The sequence below is a fragment of the Lactuca virosa genome, chromosome 7 (assembly GCF_052849685.1).
Source record: "Lactuca virosa cultivar CGN04683 chromosome 7, Lactuca_virosa_CGN04683_v6, whole genome shotgun sequence".
In the NCBI taxonomy this organism is placed as follows: domain Eukaryota; kingdom Viridiplantae; phylum Streptophyta; class Magnoliopsida; order Asterales; family Asteraceae; genus Lactuca; species Lactuca virosa.
In genome coordinates this window covers 114,094,543-114,114,824 of record NC_136432.1, presented here as the reverse complement: position 1 = coordinate 114,114,824, position 20,282 = coordinate 114,094,543, and the positions used below count along the sequence as shown (strand labels likewise).

General features: G+C 35.6%; 1 pseudogene across 1 annotated transcript; it reads left to right on the top strand.

The window, feature by feature from the left end:
• Window positions 1–163: 163 nt before the first annotated feature.
• On the top strand, window positions 164–2,183 carry LOC145125266 (S-adenosyl-L-methionine:benzoic acid/salicylic acid carboxyl methyltransferase 3-like; annotated as a pseudogene). The gene is made up of 4 exons (XR_013715904.1): window positions 164–455; window positions 568–990; window positions 1,411–1,665; window positions 1,741–2,183. The product of XR_013715904.1 is annotated as an S-adenosyl-L-methionine:benzoic acid/salicylic acid carboxyl methyltransferase 3-like (transcript).
• The last annotated feature ends 18,099 nt before the right edge of the window (window positions 2,184–20,282 follow it).

Below are 20,282 nucleotides of genomic sequence, written 5' to 3'. Positions count from 1 at the left end.
GTAATTTACTCTGTCCCTAAAGATATCTTGGAAATATAGAATATAGATATAATAAAATAATCATAATCAATGTGAAGTGATGATAGATTTTAATATATTATCTTTTAAAATCTAGATCCATCCATAAGATATTATTGCAAACAGAGGAAAAAAAGCTGTGAAGTTTGAAATGTTTTGTTTACATGCCAATGGCCGATTTGAAATAATAATTTGAAGACCATGGAAAGGGTGCTTACTTAAGTTGTACTTATTGACTTGCGAATTTTCCGATACGCCTATCTAAAAACAACAAAATGAAGGCCATGAAGAAAGTGATTAAGACGTCTTGTTCACTTATTTAAACAAATAAAATGAAGGCTAAAGACAAAGAAAAGATAGCCATGGAAGTACAAAGCATCCTACACATGAATATTGGCGATGGGGAATCAAGCTATGCATGCAACTCGTTTCTTCAGGTCTCTCTTACTCTTTGATATTATTGCATGCTAAAAGTATATCTGAATATGTCCTATATATGTATAGTTAAACTTGAATCGGAGAGTTGTTGAGCTCATATTTTTATTCCAGGAAACAGCCATGTGGAAAACACTTCCGATTTTAAAGCATACAATCAAGTTTATGGCTAATAATAGCGTAATCTTCAGTACTCAGTGTTTCAAGATAGCTGATTTGCGATGCTCCTCTAGCATGAATTCACTATTGGTTGCATCTACCATTATGGATATGGTCCACGACCTTTGTGAAGAAACTAAGCATAAATCACCGCAGTTTGAAGTGTGCTTAAATGACCTGTTTGGAAATGATTTCAATACCATGTTCAAAATGCTACCTGAATTTTATTCAAACCTTAAGAAGAAGAAGAAGAAGAAGCGAGAACATTTTGGCCATTGTTTTGTTTCAGCTACTCCTGGTTCATTTTACAGTAGACTCTTTCCGAACAAAAGTTTGCACCTTTTTCACTCGTTTTACGCTCTTCATTGGCTTTCTCAGGTAATTTGCATTATATCCACCTTTCTAGTTCTAACGATTTTCACATTTATAAAAGTAAATCTCCTTATATATTAAAAATATTTAGACAATCAATCAAACACCACCTAAATACCATATAAGTAGTATTCAAGCTTATTTGAGTGAGATTCAAGTTTCATGAGCGCATTTACTAAGCAAAAACTCAAGTTGGTGTATTTATAAATCTTATTGTACCATTTCAAATCAAGATATATATCACTTTATAATTGAAGAAAACAAGTTCCAAGAATTAAATATGTTTGGGTACATGTGTCTATATACCGGACTCCAAACCAACTAACCAATCAAGGTATATCTTTAGGTAATCTCAAACTTCTACATATATTTGATACATGCTCTTTCGCAAACTATATTATATATAGTCCCTGGAACATGTTATAGGTACCTGAAGGCGTTGAAAACAACATATATAATATATACATGTCCAAATCAAGTCCACCGAATGTGTTAGAAGCATATCAGAAGCAATTTGATATAGATTTTCGAAAGTTTTTACAAATGCGTTCTGAGGAATTAGTACAAGGTGGATGCATGGTGTTAACAATCGTTGGCCGAAGTATTTCTGATCCAACCAGTGATGACTGTTGCATTATCTGGGAGTTACTAGCCCAGTCACTTTACGACATGCTCAAAGAGGTATTATAAGGTTTTGAATTATAGAAAGTTTCAGATTTGTTTTGGCGATTAATGATTAGTATTTGCTTAATTCATGGACTTATCCAAGAATCGGCCTTTAACTCATTCAATATGCCATACTATAATCCATGTGAAGATGAAGTTAGGAACGTTATTTAAAATGAGGGATCATTTTCTCTTAATATGTTAAATGTTTTTCAAGTCAACTGGGATCCACATGATACAGATTATACAAGTACGAAAGATTTTGATGCGTCTAGCCATATCCACGGGGAAAACGCAGCAAAAGCTCTTAGAGCTGTTATGGAACCATTGTTGACGTCTCATTTTGGAAATTCCATAATAGACATCTTATTCGATAAGTTTAAAAAATATGTTGCACTACAGCTTGCTAAGAAGAAAACAAGATACTATAATATAGTCATCTCATTGTGTAGAAAGTGAACTATTAACATGCTCAAGTTGCTCTCTTGGTTGTTTTCAGGTCTTCCGTTGTAATCTTTTTAATACATGCATCATCAAACCTTCATAAAGTTTTATATATAGGGTTAATGTCATAAAAACCCTTAAGTTTTCAAGTTTTTTTCGGTTTTGCCCAAAGTTGAAATTTATGTTCGTCTTTGCCGCAAACTTCCAATTTTTTTTTTCAGTTTTGCCCCTTTAACATATTAAACCGGTCATTTGTAAATGTGGCAGCCACGTATGCGCTGATTGGGATACTTTTGCTGACGTGTCAGCCACGCATTTGCTGACTGTGTTTTTATATAAAAGGCTTCACAAAAATTCTTTAAAAAAAAGGAAATAAGGTGAGCAGGGTTCGAACCTGCCACTTCAAACTCACAAATGCAAAGGTTTACCACTGAGCTACATTGGTCTTCGTGACTTATTACCTGAAGATATAAATATAATGTATATCACGGAAACAAGTTAAATTGCTTTTCATTTTGATTATTATTATTTATTTATTATTTTCAATATAAATAGGTATTTTTTTGAATTTACACTATAAATATTTTTTTTTCGTATTTTCAAAATAAATAGGTATTTTTTTAAATTATCACGTATTTTTTTTCGTATTTTCAATATAAATTCATATATTTTTTTGTATCATAGGTAGTTAAATACATGCATTTATTATTTTCAATATAAATATCTATATTAGAATGTATAATTACTTTTTTAAATATAAATACCTATATATAGGTATTTATATGTATAATATATAAAAATACCATATAAAATATGTTTAAAATGTCTATACATTTTATATGTATAAAAAAATATTTTTATACGTATAAATACATTCAAAAATATCTCTATATGTTTATATATGTATAAAAATGTTTTTATACATATAAATAATATTTTTCACATCTAAATAACGATGTTATACATATTTAGATGTATAAAAAAGTTTCTCATACAGATAAACTGCATCGATATGTTTTTATAAAAAATAAATACATATATACCTAATATATATGTTAAAATACATTTTTATGCGATTTATATGTTTTTTTTAATAATAATACGGTTTTCAATATATAAAACGCTCGAAAAAATGTAATAATATTAATAATAATAACAAAAACAATAATAATAATAATAATTGTTTTCCTCGTTGTTGACTTGGTTTTTAAAGGAGCGGATAATGTCTCCAATGGCCGTCACAAATGTCGGGTTTTGAAGAAAAGCATTCACATCAACATCCTACAATTAAGTCACAAGCACATTAAGTCATTAACAATTCAACAAACTATCAAACCATCAAAGCACCAATTGAATTAAGATTTAACAATTTAACAAACTATTAAACGACCAAATCAATTAAGTCTTTAACAATTTAACAAACTACCTAGCTACAAAAAAATACTACAAATACGTCAAGTTCTTAACAATATAACAAAGCTACCAAACTCTTTAAGAATTTAACAAGTACCTGTGTTGGTTGCGGTGCTTGTGACTGTGACTGCCATTGAGATGGAGCACTTGTACCCGCAGCTGAAGAAGGTTTAGGCCCAATGCCTCTCACATGCCCCCTTCGTGTACCCAACACCTTCTCAAATATTGCGATCCAATCAATGGTGTCTGGATCACCACCAGAGTCGGCTATGTGATGAGTCATGAGTCTATAAAGCAACCTCAGCAACTAAGGCATTCTGTATTTCACAAAGATTGTTAATATACGTTAAAACTAACACAAAAAAAACCCAGCAATCTACTTCATTTTTAAGTAATAATAACTTACATATTGCTCTTCAACCAAAGGATCAACAAATTCTCCTTTTTTATTCACATGCGCACGATGAAATACTTCAAGTCTATTCAAATTCTGTTTAACATTACAAAATATGTTATAACTGAATAAGCATTATTGTAACTTACTTTCTTGAAACAAGCACTACCGTAGCTGCACGTCCCTCCACGATTCTTCACTACTTACTTCTTCCGGCATTCTTTGTTTCGAGCGGATCGTTTTTGATGTTTTTCTGTTAAGAAATGGTCAATAGCAGCATTCCAACGCTGCTGATCCATACCCGTAGGGGCATGAGCCCTTGCTGCCTCCACATTCCCTGCAAAATCAGTCAAACGGTTTTATGCAATATTTTTGCGGCCTCTATATCGTGCACATATCCGATTGTTCAGTGACGCCCAATAAGTTGGAGCCATGGGATGAATTGTAATCGCTCCAAAATCAAACCATCTTTACAAAAAAAATTGAGAAATTAAAAATAAATCAAATTAAACAATATTAAATATATAACTTTATAAATAATTTACCGAAAGATATTGGAACATGCCAACCCTTTCGGCTTCAGAAACATCATTCTATGTGTCTTTATGAAAACCGATGTCCCGCCACATATAACTCCCAACCTCCCGAATGAAACATTCATACACCTCCCCAATCGGCATGTTAGTATTTATGTCGAATATTATATATTTGTTATTTATATCATCTTTTTTTCCATATTTTGATCTTTAATCCCAACTTATTTTTGTTTTTATTTTTCTATTTTGAGTAATTATAACTTAGTAGATTTAGCGTCTTAATTTTTCATTTTTATTTTTTCTTATAATATTGTACTTTAAACGATATTATATATTTGTTATATATATCATTTTTTTTTCATATTTAGCACCGTCACTTTAGTAGATTTTCGAGGTACTTTTAAGAACCCACGTCATCAAATCAACCAATTGCATATTTTTAAGATATAACATTTTTCATTTTTAGTGTCTCTTAGTTATTACATATGTCTTTTATTTTATTTTTATTTTGTTTTATTTAAAATAGTAAGCTATTACTATTTCTTTATGGATACTATAACGTTATATGTTATTAAATATTTAAAAATATAATTTATTTGATGATTTTAAATAAAGTTTTCATTAAAAAAAAACAAGTTTATATTTGTTTATTGAAGATAACATCTTCAAAATTGTTACCCATAATTAATATTAATATACAAGCTAATAATAATAAATATTTCATAAGTCTAAAGTTAGCCCGTGACAACCCTATATAAATACCTATATTTTCACATACATTTTTCATACATTTCATATAAAAATGCCTATATTTTCAAATACCTATATTTTCACATATATTTTTCATACATTTCATATAAATACCTATTTATTCACATATATTTTCACATACATTTTTTCACATAAAAATGCCTACATTTCATATACATATATTTTTTCACATACACATATATTTCACATAGAAATACATTTATACACACATTTTTCATATACATTTTTTCATAAATACACATACATATACATTTTTTCATACATACACATTTTTTTTTCATACATATTCACACATACATATTTGCATATACACTTTACATATACATTCATATATTTCATCTAGATTTCACATACCAAAATATACACATTTCACATACCAAAATATATACATTTCACATATATTATCAATAGAAATAATAATAATAATAATAATAAAGAAGTAGAACCTGCTGTTGCCGGAAAAGGGAATGTCGCCGGAAAATTCTTCTAGCCGCCGGAAAATTGTGAGAACGGTGGTGCCACCACCAGAGTTTACTTAAAATCACAAAAAAATGAAATAATGTTTAAATATAGGTCAGAAAACAAGAGAAAGATAAAAGGGAAGAGCAAAACACACCTTACCGGAGTTTTAATCTCGCCGGAGAACTCAGAATTCGCCGGAAATGGCCGGAAATTGCTGGAAATTGACGGAAAATGAAAGCCTAGAAGGAGTGGTGGTTTGTGTTGGTGAAGTACGCCGGAAATTGACGGAAAAACGCAACAGAATACGATGGTCGCCGAAGTTTGCGAGAGGGAGTGGTAGGCAGAAAAGTGAGTCGTCTGGGACGAAGGGGTAGTCAAAAGGACGATCCCTTTAGTGGCGACCCCTTTAGCGGCGACGCCCGACCAATTGCGGCTACAAGCTGGAGGGAAGAACATGCGCCATTCTTTGGTGCCTAGTAGCCGTCCGATCTAAAAACAATTGAAGGGTCACGATGACATTCACGTGGATTGCTATCAATAGCGGCAACATGTCGTCGCAATTGGTGTCGCCGCTATTACTTCCCACCAGATGAAACCCTAACCGATGAATCACTATAGCAGCCTACGGTCATGATTAAATGGCGTGTGGCACAAGATGATCGCCAGTGGAATCCCTTTAGCGACGACAACATCTTTTAGCGACGACATTTTCTAATGTCGCCGCTAAAGTCAGTCGTCGTCGCTAAAGCTGTCGTCATTAAATGACTTATTTCTTGTTGTGAACCATATATAGAAATTAGAAAATAATATAATGGTCCATAAATTTGAGCCCATAGTGAATGATGACTTACCAAAACAGGCCCTTGGTCAGAAGGGATACAACAAGAAATTTTGAATATGTCGTTTGTTTATGTTAGATTGTAATAGAAGATTGATAAAAATTAAATGGTCTTAACAACATATTCCGATATACCAAACTTTATATATTAAAATCTATGATATAAAAATGAGTTAAATTATTAAATTATAAAATGATAATTATAAATTAAATAAAATAAACAAAGATTGTCAAAATAGGTGTTTCCTGCTGGTTAAGCCTAATTTGAGAAGTAAAAAAGAAAATCCATATTTGTGAAAATTTGAACATAATTGAAAGATTTCTAAAATTTCTTATTTATACTATTCGATACATTTGATTTAATTAACAATCCTGAATCCCACATACCCTTTAAATCAATTCACCGATGAGTACACTCTTTTTATTTTGAAATCTTAGTTCTTTAAGGGTATCTCCAATCCACCTCCAAATGACATTTTTTCCTTCATTTCCTCCCTCATTCTTCTCAAACCCTACCTCATTTCCTCCCCTATATTTGGAGATATGAATAGTATTACCCCATATATATAGAGTAATACTATTCGTTTCTCAAAATATGATGATGAATTTTCAGTTGTCGGGTTTAATCCCTTGTTTTATATATTTATACATTTCTAGGTTATTTTATCTATTAATTTTAATTTAAATATAATATTTAATATTTATAATATTTTGTTATATAATAAATTATATTAATTAATCATAAATATAATTTTTTTTTATTTATCAAATTCATATAAAAATTTAAATACATATTAAAATCATGAAACACCATAACGTATTTACAAAAGCATGTATAATATTTATTTTTATAAATGCATGTATAATATTTATTTATAAGTGTATTATAAATATAATCTTGTTTATTTAATATTATTGTAATGAAAAATATATAGATTATATTTTTGTTAAAAACTAAATTAGTAGAAATAGTATGTTTGACAATTTATGTAAGTTGGAAGAATGGAATATACTAGGAATATATTTTTTGGGGTAAAAAATAGGGTAAAATGAAGTAGGGTTGGAGATGAAACACTATTTACCCTATTTTTTACTCCATTTTTTTGGGAAAAAATAGAGGTGGGTTGGAGATGGTCTAACGTTATCGATGCCTAAGCATATGCTTCTTATTTGAACTTCGATTTTGTTTTGATGAGCAAGACGACTGAATAACAATGTCAACAAAAGCCATAAAAAAACAATTTGTGTTAATCTACAGAAGCCATGAAAAAGACATCAAAAGACAATTTTCGTTCATCTCTAAATAGAAAAAGGGTGGCTCGATACTTATAAGAATTAGTTAAATAATATTGAAATTGTGTTTCGTCAATTAAAAGAATAAGATGACCATCTAATGTGTATATCAAATATTCTACCAAAAACATCATAACCTTTTATTAAATAATTAATTATGTGCATCCAATATTCTATGTGTATTATTTATATAAGATTATTTGTATAAGGGTCATATAAATGGTGATTATTTAAGTGAGTATTGGTAAGAGTAATTAAAATATATATTTTTAACCATACTAATGTGATGAAAAATTATTAATTACATTGAAGTTTTTTTAATATTCTAACTTTTCAAATTCCAATTAAAGTTAGAAATAAACCACTACCACAAAAGAGGTTTTTTCATGACACTCAATTGATACTTATCAAACTAAATTAAATAAGATTATAATATTTAAATTGTATTTAGTAAATTAAATGACTAAAATAATCATATCATATCATGTCTAGACTATATATTATATAAAAAAAACATTCAAACTAATTATTAAAGACTAAATCAGATGCATCTATTGTTTTGTGTTAATGTCATTTATGTATTAAATTACAATAACACAATTATTGAAAAACAAAGAAATAATGCTTTTCTTATCAAGGAATGAAATTCAAATGATGATAACAAATTTTCATTTAAGTGTTAAGTGTTGAAAACAGATTCGGTTAATATGCCCCGAAATAATAATTGTTCTTTATATTGTATTAAGATATAATATCTTTTAGGGGAAAAAAAGTTGAATCAGGTCTTAATAAGTTATATTACCTTTTACATGAATTTACACGTAATGTGAAACATCCCAAAAATACGGTCCAAAAATTCCGTTTTAAAATCATTTAAGAAAACCATAATTCATCAACATCATAATAAAATCACAAGTTATGTATTCCCAAAACATCATATCAAAATCCTATATCAAAACCATGTGTCAAAACATCAGAGTCTAAAACATCCCAGGCTATAAATTGTGGTGTGTGTCATGCAGTCATCTCGACCTCTTCCCCTTGCTAGTGGAAGTACCTGAAACCAAAACTGAAAACCGTAAGCATGAAGCTTAGTGAGTCTCCCCAAACTACCACATACCATACACATAACATGCAACTAGGAGATACGGGACCCGCCCACTCTCATGGAGATTCGGGCCCCGCCCACACTTCGCTGTCTAGGAGATTCGGGCCCCGCCCACACTCCGTTGTCTAGGAGATTCGGGCCTCGACCACACTCCGCTACTAACATGCATACAATTATCACAAAGACAACAAGTATATCTATTCCTATCAATCAGTCACATATCTATACTCAAATAATACTACGAGATTCGGGCCCCGCCCACACTCGGCTACTATGAGATTCAGGCCCCGCCCATACTCATCTACTAACATATCACATATACGGGCCGACCTTGGTGTCGTAGACCCGTTCCTACTGAAGGAAACTCACCTCGCAAAGTTGACTGCTGAAATATCGAGTGAGGAATCTCTGACGGCTGCTCCCAATACTCCCCGACTATTATTATCACAATAACACTTAGTCAAAACCTGATAATTCTCCTTAGGGTAAAATGACCATTTACCCCCTGGTCAAAGTCAATCTTCTGGTTGACCCAACTTGTCGAGTTGCTCCATCAACCCGTCGAGTCCTAGAATCCTGAAATCGCGATCTAACTCGTCGAGTCTCCCCCCGACTCGCCGAGTTCCCAGGCTACTCATAGTCGCGATTTATCGAATCAACTCGTCGAGTCCTTTCACCTAATCGTCGAGTACTACCTTAAGCTAAAACGAGACAACACAATCCAACTCGTCGAGTTCCTCTATGGACTCGACGAGTTCCTATGTCTGCTTGGCCATCTTAACAGATTAAGCCTCTACTCTCCAAATCAAAGGTCCATACTTCCTCTACACACTGTAAATGCCCCTTTAAGGGTAAAGTTTCAAACTTTACCCACTAATAATCCTCCTTAATCGGTTTAGCTAAAACCCTAGTTCATTAAGACATAGATCTTTGTCCACAAGCCTTATTACTCCAACCCAAAGCATGAAAATCAAGATCTAGGCCCTAGACACCCAATGAACACGTAAAGTCTCAGACTTTACTTCCATGCATGGCCTTTTGGGGCTTAAAAGACCATAATAACATCCTTAAGGCTTGCATGAGGCTCCAATGGCATAAAGTTTGCACCTTTATGTCTTAACTATTGGATTAGGTGTCTAAGCCCATAACTATAATTGGTATGTACTTGACCCGATAGTAGCATGGTCCATTTCGGGTTGCCTTCACCAGAACAATCTGATAGGATGGATATTTGAGAAAGAGGTTATTTGTGATTTATTAATATATTATAAGAATAATATATTAATTGAGAAATCATATTATTTAATTGGTATTGATCAAGAATTAATTTGGAATTAATTTAATGATCAAAGAAGACTAATTAAATTAACAGGGACTGATTATGTAAATCGGTGATACATATGGTTTGGGCTAATGATCCATGATTGATTTGTGATGGACTAATCTTATGAGATAGCCCATGAAGTGTTAGTCCAAATCAAAGTGTTGAATCATAAGCTTAAGTGTAAGAATTAGGGTTACATATGACTCTTGGAATTCTACACTATAAATGTATACCCTAAGCTCTAAAATCGGTTACCCTTTGTATTCCAAGAAGAGTATAACCGATTTTGTGTCTCCAAAACCTCTCTCATATTCATCTAGTTGTTTATTGGTGTTTGTGACTTGTTTGAGGCATCACACTTGAGGTGCTAAGCTCTTTTAAGGCCAAGATTCTACAAGCTACTACACAAGGTAATCTTCTAACTAGTTTTTATGATTCATATATCACCTTTGCATGCTAGTTAGGATTCATGCTCTGGAAAATGAATATTGCATGTATAATTAGAGAAAACTTAGATCCAAGGCATTAGGGTTGTATATGCACCATAGGAATGTTAGAGTACATAAAACTCATCTGTGGTATCAGAGCCATGGGTGTTTTCTATTATATTGATGCACTGGTATTATTTTCAAAGCTGGAAAATTTGTCAATTTCGCAACTGCATGATCACCACGACGTGGCAATGCTTGCCACGACGTGGTGATGCATCTGATGGCAGATTTCGGACTTCTTGGCTTAATTTGGATTTGGATAATTACTATAAATTGTTTTGTTGGTAAAAAAAATTCGTTTTTTGTGTTGTGAAAATAATTATCCTCATCTTAATTAAAAGATAATTGTTAAAATTTTAAGATAATTGATAGTTTATATGAAAAACTAATTATTTGTAAAATTTGAAATTATCTTGCTATAAGACTAGTATTAGGTCAAACTGGTAAATGATAAATTATATGATAATTGTATTAGTTAAAATTTGATCTAAATGTTTCTTGAAAAGTTTCATAACTTGTCCTCAAGTTATAGAATATGAAAAATCTCATTCATGAAACATTAACTTTTTAAGTTATAGAATTCCAAAGGTCTTGAAGAGTTTCATAACTTGTCCTCAAGTTATGGAACTTGGAAAGTCTCATTTATGTAACATAAATCCTAAAACTCAAGAGGTTTTGAAGAGTTTCAAAACTTGCCCTCAAGTTTTGGAATTTGAAAAGTCTCATTTATGAAACTTTAATTTCAAACCCTAGAATTTTAAAAGTTTAAAATTCAACCCTATAGTATTATAATATTAAAGTTTAATTCTTATATATATATATATATATATATATATATATATATATATATATATATATATATATATATATATATATAAGAAAAGTCAGTCTTACCGTTAGTAGGCCTCATTCACGAAGCTAGTCTATAAGGGGTGTTTAAGGAAGCGGCCTATAATATGACCGCCATTGGGTATCCACTCTTACCCACCGCACTCTTGACTAGTGAAGGGTCATTAGTCGAACGGGTAGGATAGGACATTAATCCTCATTAATAAGTATAATGATATTATAAAGTAACTAAACTTTTATAAATTCTCAATCTTAGTTACTTTAGGAAAAATGTGAAAATGGTGCTAGTCCATGGAAATTGCACTTTGCACCTTGCTAAGTCGTTAGTGGAGCGTGTGTGGTTAACCGGCACACTAATTTGGGACTAGCAAGGGTGGCAAAGGGTAGCTTGATGTTAATCATGGATCAATGGAGCGTGTGTGGTTAACCAGTACATTGATCAAGTGATATGTAACATTAAGAGTACCAAGCACATTTACATGGTTATTCACACCTTGTTTGTGATCCTCGGTATCCCAGTCACAAACTTGAAGGGCATAATCGAGATTTAAACATGCCATTGAAAAGATTCAATGAATCTCAAAGAATCTAGGAATTTCAATTCATTTAAACCTAATCTTCATTTTCGTTTTTCATGGTGAAAATTGGTAAATCGTCATTTACCTACCTTCAAATATTTTACAATTGGATTACGGCATCCCTCTTCCGAATTGTAGAATATTGTGTTGGGTCCTAGCCTTAATATTTCATTTGGGTTTTATATTAAGGATACTTATCTAATCTAAACTTTGTCTTTTTTTTTTAGATGTCTACTTCAAACACTGCTTCAAACCCAAACTCTTCCGGCTCTTTCTCCCTCATGAACTTATGTGGGAGGGTCATCTTTGATGGATCGAACTTCAATGATTGGATTCGAAACATCCGCATGGCTATTCGATACGAGGACAAAGAATATGTCCTTGATAAAGAGCTAAAGGAGATTGATGAAAATACTGTTACTCCCGAACAGATTGTTGAGTATAAGACTCATGAGAGGGACGCGAAAAAAGTGTCGTGTATCATGATTGCTACCATGAATGCTGAGCTTCAGAAGTCCTATGAGGACTTTTGGCCTTATGAAATGCACCAAGATTTGATGGAAAGGTACCATCAAAGTGCTCGGCAGGAAAGGTATGAAATCATTGCCTCCATGATCACAACCAAAATGAAGGATGGAGAGACCATCACGACCCACTTGTAAAAGATGCAAAGGTTTGTGGACCGCTTGCTGAAGTTGAATGTCAACTTCGATGAAGAGTTGGCCATTGACATTATCCTACACTCTTTTCCTTCTTGTTATGATCAGTTTCGTATGACTTATCATATGAACAAGGAGAAGGTCACTCTAAGCAAGCTTCAAGGTCTTTTAAGAACTGCTGAAAGTAGTTTGAAAGGCAAATCTGTTGTACATACTCCTACTGCTACTGCCCATTTCTTGGCAATTGGACATGGGAAGGGAAAGAAGAGAAAGGCTCCTTCTAAGAGCCACAAGGGAAAGTCCCATGATGGATCCTCTTCTAGTGGGACCAAAGTTGGTTCTGCTAAACCCACTTCCAATCCAAAGGAAGCAGAATGCTTCCATTGTCATGAAAAGGGCACCGGAAACGAAGCTGCCCCAAATACTTGCAGGATATAAAGGATGGGAAGATCAAGCCCACCTTTGCAGGAATTTATACTATTCTGTCTAATAACTCATCACATGCTAATTCTTGGGTCCTTGATACAGGATGTGGTTTTCACATTTGTTCTGATTTGCAGGGTCTAAAAGGAAGTAGGGATGTGGAGCACATGAAGATGAACTTGATCATGAGAATAGGAAAAAGTCTCTTGTCACCAAGATTGGAGTTTATTCTTTATTGCTTAGTAGTGGGTTAATTTATAATTGAATAATTGTTGTTACTCGTATGATATGGCGAGAAATATTATTTCTTTTCATGGTTTGTATGAACAAGGTTTTACTTTTTCATTTAATAATGAGATTGGTAGTATTAATGCTTATTATAATGGTAAATTTTATTTTGAAGCATTGCCTTGTAATGGTATATATGAAACTGTAATGGTTGTAGATAACTTAGGAAATAAAGTGTTGCATATCGATTCGTCCAATGGTTTGGATAAAGCATGTTTTTGGCATTGTCGTCTTGGACATGTCAACAAGAAGCGCATAGCCCAACTCTAAAAGGATGGAGTGTTGGAGTCATTTGACTTAAAGTCGGATGACACATGTGAATCTTGTTTACTTGGAAAGATGACCAAGTCACCCTTCACTAGTTCTTGTGCAAGGGGTGAGGGTTTGTTGGATCTCATACACACAGATGTGTGTGGACCTTTCAGATCCGCCACAAGGGATGCTAACCGCTTCTATGTGACTTCTACTGATGAGTATAGTAGATATGGGTATATCTACTTAATCAAGCATAAGTCAGAAACCTTTGAAAAGTTCAAAGAGTTTAAGCAAGAAGTGGAGAATCAATTGGGCAGGAAGATAAAGATGCTCCGATCCGATCGAGGTGGTGAGTATCTTAGTATCGAGTTCCACGACTATCTTAAGGAATGTGGAATTGTTTCACAATTGATGCCACCTAGGACACCACAGCTTAATGGTGTGGCTAAGAGGCGCAATCGAACCTTGTTGGATATGGTTCGTTCCATGATGAGTCGAGCTTCGTTACCTATCTCATTTTGGGGGTATGCCTTAGAGACCACCGCCCATATCCTTAATCTAGTCCCAAATAAAAAGGTTGCTAAAACACCTCACGAGATGTGGACAGAGAAGGTTCCCTCGTTAGCACATATCAAGGTTTGGAGTTGCGAGGTTTTCGTAAGACGAGAGACTCACGACAAACTCAAACCTCGTAGTGAGTGTTGTATTTTCATTGGCTACCCATAGAAATCCTTTGGATATCTCTTCTATAGACCAAGTGACAATGTTGTCTTTGTTGTGAGGGCAGGGGTTTTCCGCGAAAGAGAACTCATATGCCAAGAGGACAGTCGGAGGCAAATTGAACTTGAAGAGCTTCAAGAGTTAAGTGATGAAGGAACCTCAAACACTAGCGCTCAACCCGAGGAGGAAACTCCTGTTGAACCTATTGAATAAAAGGAGTTTTATTTATAAGTAAAGTTACTATCTTGTGTCAATTGTTTACTATTGTTTCATTGTTCATGTTTTGACTTCCAGAATAATAAGATTATTCAAACCATCCACAGTCGATCATACTTTGGAAGTAGGTTATGAAAAGTAGACTGTCATGAATGGGTTTTTGTAAGATTGTCTAAGGTGTTAGACATAGCAAAGTTTGCTACAAACATTCATGAGTGCTCTTGAAATAAGATTTGAGTATTGGACTAAACCCACACTCATATGAATCACTTCATGGAATTTATCACGAGTGATTGTGAGACGATAATATCATATAGTCTTCAAACCAAGATATATGAGTTGTTGTTTATGATTTGGTTATACATTGATAGTGCGAAAACGCATCAGTAACTTGATGTTATAAAACATTCTGTTGTGTATGATTTAACGAGTAGTTAGTACAAGCATATAAGTCGAAGTTTATTTGTTCCTTTTATCCTAAGAGCATTAAAAGCGATATCTTGGGCCCCTCGATGATTTTGTTTTGACTTATGTATCGGGCCCGGTGAAAGAACCCCTTTCTAAACTTTACAATATTATTCCAAACATGCTACATACATATTCATAAACATATTTTACATATATGGTCTTATTACAAAAGACTGGATACAAACTGACTAACGAGGTTTTTACAAAGTTTTATATATTACGTAATTTCCCAGGAATTTATACACTAAATACAAAAGTTATAATATTATCTATTCTACATCTTCTAACAGTACATAACTATATTGGATGCTTATCACTTGCAATAATTAAACACCGAGAGGGATAAGCGGTGACGGTTAGTGAGCTTAATAACAGTTACAATATAACGTTATGCCATATATATATATATATCAACATGACAGAAACAAAGGGGGACAAAGAACAACAAAGGCAGATGAGTATCATATGACATGTTTTCTATATCAACAAATAATCTGATTCAAAGATTTACAATCAATGAGACATAACAATTTCAACTTGATATGCATCAATAAGACTTCTGCCTATGTGGCATGGAAAAATAAACGATTTCTGAATAAACATTTTGCTAGCACTTTACAGGCTTTTCAGCCCTACCTAGCCTTCTGCCAATGCCAAAGGAATGCTTACTCATTCACTTCATGGTCAATGGCTACATACCAGTACCCAAGTGATGCTTAGTCATCCACTTCGTGGTCAAAGGTATAGCTCTGTTACCAAAATAATACGAGACATGCTCTACATGTCCAAAGGCTCAAAACCAAAATAACACAGGAAAACACATTGAACATATAACACATAACATACAATTGTCCCTATATTGAACTCACCGTGAAATAACCGGAGGTTAAAATAGTAATTTGAGCAGCACTTCGTTTCTATAATTAACTTTCTTCGATGAAAAACCGGGAGCTTTATTAACGTGTATGTTACACCCGGTCAGGACTCAATTGATGTGTTCAATTAAGTTCTATATCAAACAAATCGGAAATCGGGAAACAAACTGTTGGACAATAAGTATGACTATGTTCCATGTATTTGTCCACACGATATCTTGAAGAACAGAGGATTATATGATCACTTATGTAATGGATGCGTCAGAGTTCGACAACGGCTTTTTGAGAGCTATGATTGCTATTCGGATTTTGAAGTTACATTGGTAGTTATAGTTATTAGACTTATCCAAGTGGGATACTGTTGGATTAGGTGTCTAAGCTCATAACTATAATTGGTATGCACTTGACCCGATAGTAGCATGGTCCATTTCGGGTTGCCTTCACCATAACAATTTGATAGGATGGATATTTGAGAAAGAGGTTATTTGTGATTTATTAATATATTATAAGAATAATATATTAATTGAGAAATCATATTATTTAATTGGTATTGATCAAGAATTAATTTGGAATTAATTTAATGATCAACGAAGACTAATTAAATTAACAGGGACTGATTATGTAAATCAGTGATACATATGGTTTGGGCTAATGATCCATGATTGATTTGTGATGGACTAAGCTTATGAGATAGCCCATGAAGTGTTAGTCCAAATCAAAGTGTTGGATCATAAGCTTAAGTGTAAGAATTAGGGTTACATATGACTCTTGGAATTCTACCCTATAAATGTATACCCTAAGCTCTAAAATCGGTTACCCCTTGTATTCCAAGAAGAGTATAACCGATTTTGTGTCTCCAAAACCTCTCTCATATTCATCTAGTTGTTTATTGGTGTTTGTGACTTGTTTGAGGCATCACACTTGAGGTGCTAAGCTCTTTTAAGGCCAAGATTCTACAAGCTACTACACAAGGTAATCTTCTAACTAGTTTTTATGATTCATATATCAACTTTGCATGCTAGTTAGGATTCATGCTTTGGAAAATGAATATTGCATGTATAATTAGAGAAAACTTAGATCCAAAGCATTAGGGTTGTATGTGCACCATAGGAATGTTAGAGTACATAAAAGACATCATTAACAACCCTTAATGATTCAAGATCTGGAAGTTAAACCACTTGGGACGTCTATGTCCCAAAGATCTAGATTCTTGAACCAAAACCCACATAAAATGGAACTAAAGAGATCTAATGAGCTAATAGTCAAGCTAGAGACTTGATTACCAGAAAGTGATGAGGATGGAAGGAAATATCTGGATCTACTATCTTCTCCTTGAACCTTCAAGCTCCTCCTTCTTCTTCTAGCTTCAAGAACACACAAAATCACTCAAGAATGGCTCACACACTCACAAAATTCTCTAGGGTTTCGAGGATAAGTGTTTGGGACTTGGATGCTGGAAATGAGGTCAAAAGTTGGGGATTAAGATGCTTAAATAGGGTGCAAAACACCGAAATTAGGGTTTCACTCTGGCAGACCTACTCGCCGAGTCGAGGGCTCTCGACTCGTCGAGTAGATAGCTTAAAACCCGAGTCCAAGACTCATTTCTACTCGACGAGTCTGGGGCTTCCAACTCGTCGAGTAGCTCTATCAAAATGAATAATTTATAAATAAAAGTGTACCAGAAACCAGGTGCTACAGTTCTCCCCCACTTGACTTAGACTTCGTCCTCGAATTCTGTTGCGTCTGAAAACGACTCCTGGTAGTGATCCCTCATTTCCTCCTCGGGCTCCCAAGTCCACTCAGAACCCTTGTGGTGCTGCCACTGCACCTTCACTAACTGAAAAACCTTGTTCCTCAAGGTTTTCGTCTTGCGATCCAGAATCGCCACCGACCTCTCAATGTAGTTCAGGCTGTCATCAACCTGAATATACTTTAAGGTTACAATCGCCGAATCATCCACTAAGCACTTCCGTAACTGGGAAACATGGAAAATGCTATGGATCTGGCTGAGCTCTGCTAGAAGATCCAATCGATACGCCACCTTACCCACCCAGGCTATAATCCTGAAAGGACCAATGTACCTGGGGTGCAGCTTGCCCCGCTTCCGGAACCGGATGACACCTTTCCAAGGTGACACCTTCAGGAGGACCATGTCGCCCACCTGAAACTCCAAGTCTGAACGCCGCTTGTCGACGTAGCTCTTTTGTCGACTCTGAGCAGTCTGGAGCCAGCTCCGGACTTGCTGGATCTGCTCTGTATTCATGAGTACTACCTCAGTACTCCCCATGACTCTCTGACCGACCTCGCCCCAACAGATTGGGGTCCTACACTTCCTCCCGTAAAGCATCTTGAAGGGAGGTCAGTCTATGTTGGCATGGTAACTATTGTTTTACGAAAATTCCGCTAACGGAAGATACGTATCCCAACTGCCACCGAAATCCAAAACACATGCACGTAGCATGTCCTCGAGAGTCTGTATCGTCCTCTCGCTCTGCCCGTCCATCTGAGGGTGGAAAACGGTGTTGAAGTGGAGACGAGTAGCCATCTCGTCATGAAACTGCTTCCAAAATCTGGAAGTGAAACGGACATCTCGGTCTGACACCACCGAGACAGGCACTCCATGTCGTGCCACTATCTCACGCACGTATATCTCGACCTGCTTCTTGGCCGATATGCTCTCCTGGATCGGGATAAAATGAGCACTATTGGTCAACTGATCCACGGTGATCCATATCGAATCTACTCCAAGTGCGGTCCTGGGAAGCTTGGTGATAAAATCTATGGTGATATCTTCCCATTTCCACACGGGAATGTCCAACGACTGCATCTTTCAGTGGGGTCGCTGGTGCTCGACCTTCACCGTCCTGCAGGTTAAGCACCTCTCTACATGCCATGCTACGTCCCGCTTCATGCAGGGCCAGGGCCACCAGTAATCAGGGCAAATATCCCTATACATCTTCGTCGCCCTAGGATGGATGGAGAACCTCGACCTATGTGCCTCATCCATCAGAACCTGTCGTACTCCGCCCCAGTATGGAACCCAGAGCCTCCCATGCAGGGTCAGCAACCCACGACTGTCATAATCAAATGAGGCCACCTGGCCTATGATCCGCTCGCACTTTCGGCGCTCCTTCTTCAGGACCTATACTTGCACCTCTCTGATCTGCTCTAGCAACGGAGTAATCACTGTCATCCTCAGACAGATATCTCGAATCGGGGCCGTTATCGCCTTGCGGCTCAGGGCGTCGACCACCACATTGGCTTTGCCTGAGTGGTAAAGGATCTCACAGTCGTAGTCCTTCACCACATCTAACCACCGACGCTGCCTCATGTTCAGATTCGGCTGATCCATGAGGTACCTCAAACTCTTGTGGTCCGTGTAAATGGTACAATGGACCCCATAGAGGTAATGCCGCCAAATCTTAAGAGCGAAAACCACAGCCTCCAGCTCCAAGTCATGCGTCGGATAGTTGGCCTTGTGAGGCTTCAACTGCCTCGAAGCGTAAGCTATCACGTGACCTCGTTGCATCAATACCGCACCCATGCCCGTAATCGAAGTGTCACAGTAAACCACGAAGTCATCGACTCCCTCCGGCAAAGTCAGGATCGGTGCCTCGCACAACCGCTGTCTGAGAGTCTCGAAGGCTGCCTATTGCTCAGGCCCCCAACGGAAGGTCACCGACTTCTTGGTCAGTCGGGTCAAAGGAACAACAATCTTGGAGAATTCCTGAATAAATCTCCGGTAATAACCCGCTAGGCCAAGGAAACTTCGAATCTCAGTTGGAGACCTCAGAATCTCCCACTGCATCACGACCTCTATCTTGTCCGGATCGACTAGAATACCCTTCTGGTTGACAAGGTGCCCAAGAAACTGCACCCCGCGTAACCAGAACTCACACTTAAAGAACTTTGCAAAAAGTCTCTCCCTCCTCAGTGTCTCCAGCACCTCCCTCCGGTGCTCCTCATGTTGCTCCTGAGTCTTGGAATAGACCAAGATATCATCAATGAAGACTATCACAGTCCGATCCAGCATCGGTATGCACACACGATTCATGAGGTCCATGAACGCGGCCGGAGCATTGGTGAGCCCAAACGGCATCACCACAAACTCAAAGTGACCATAGAGATTCCTAAAAGTCGTCTTCTGCACATTCTCATCCCTGACTCGCATCTGGTGATAACCCGATCGCAGATCAATCTTGGAGAACCAAGATGCACCCTGTAGCT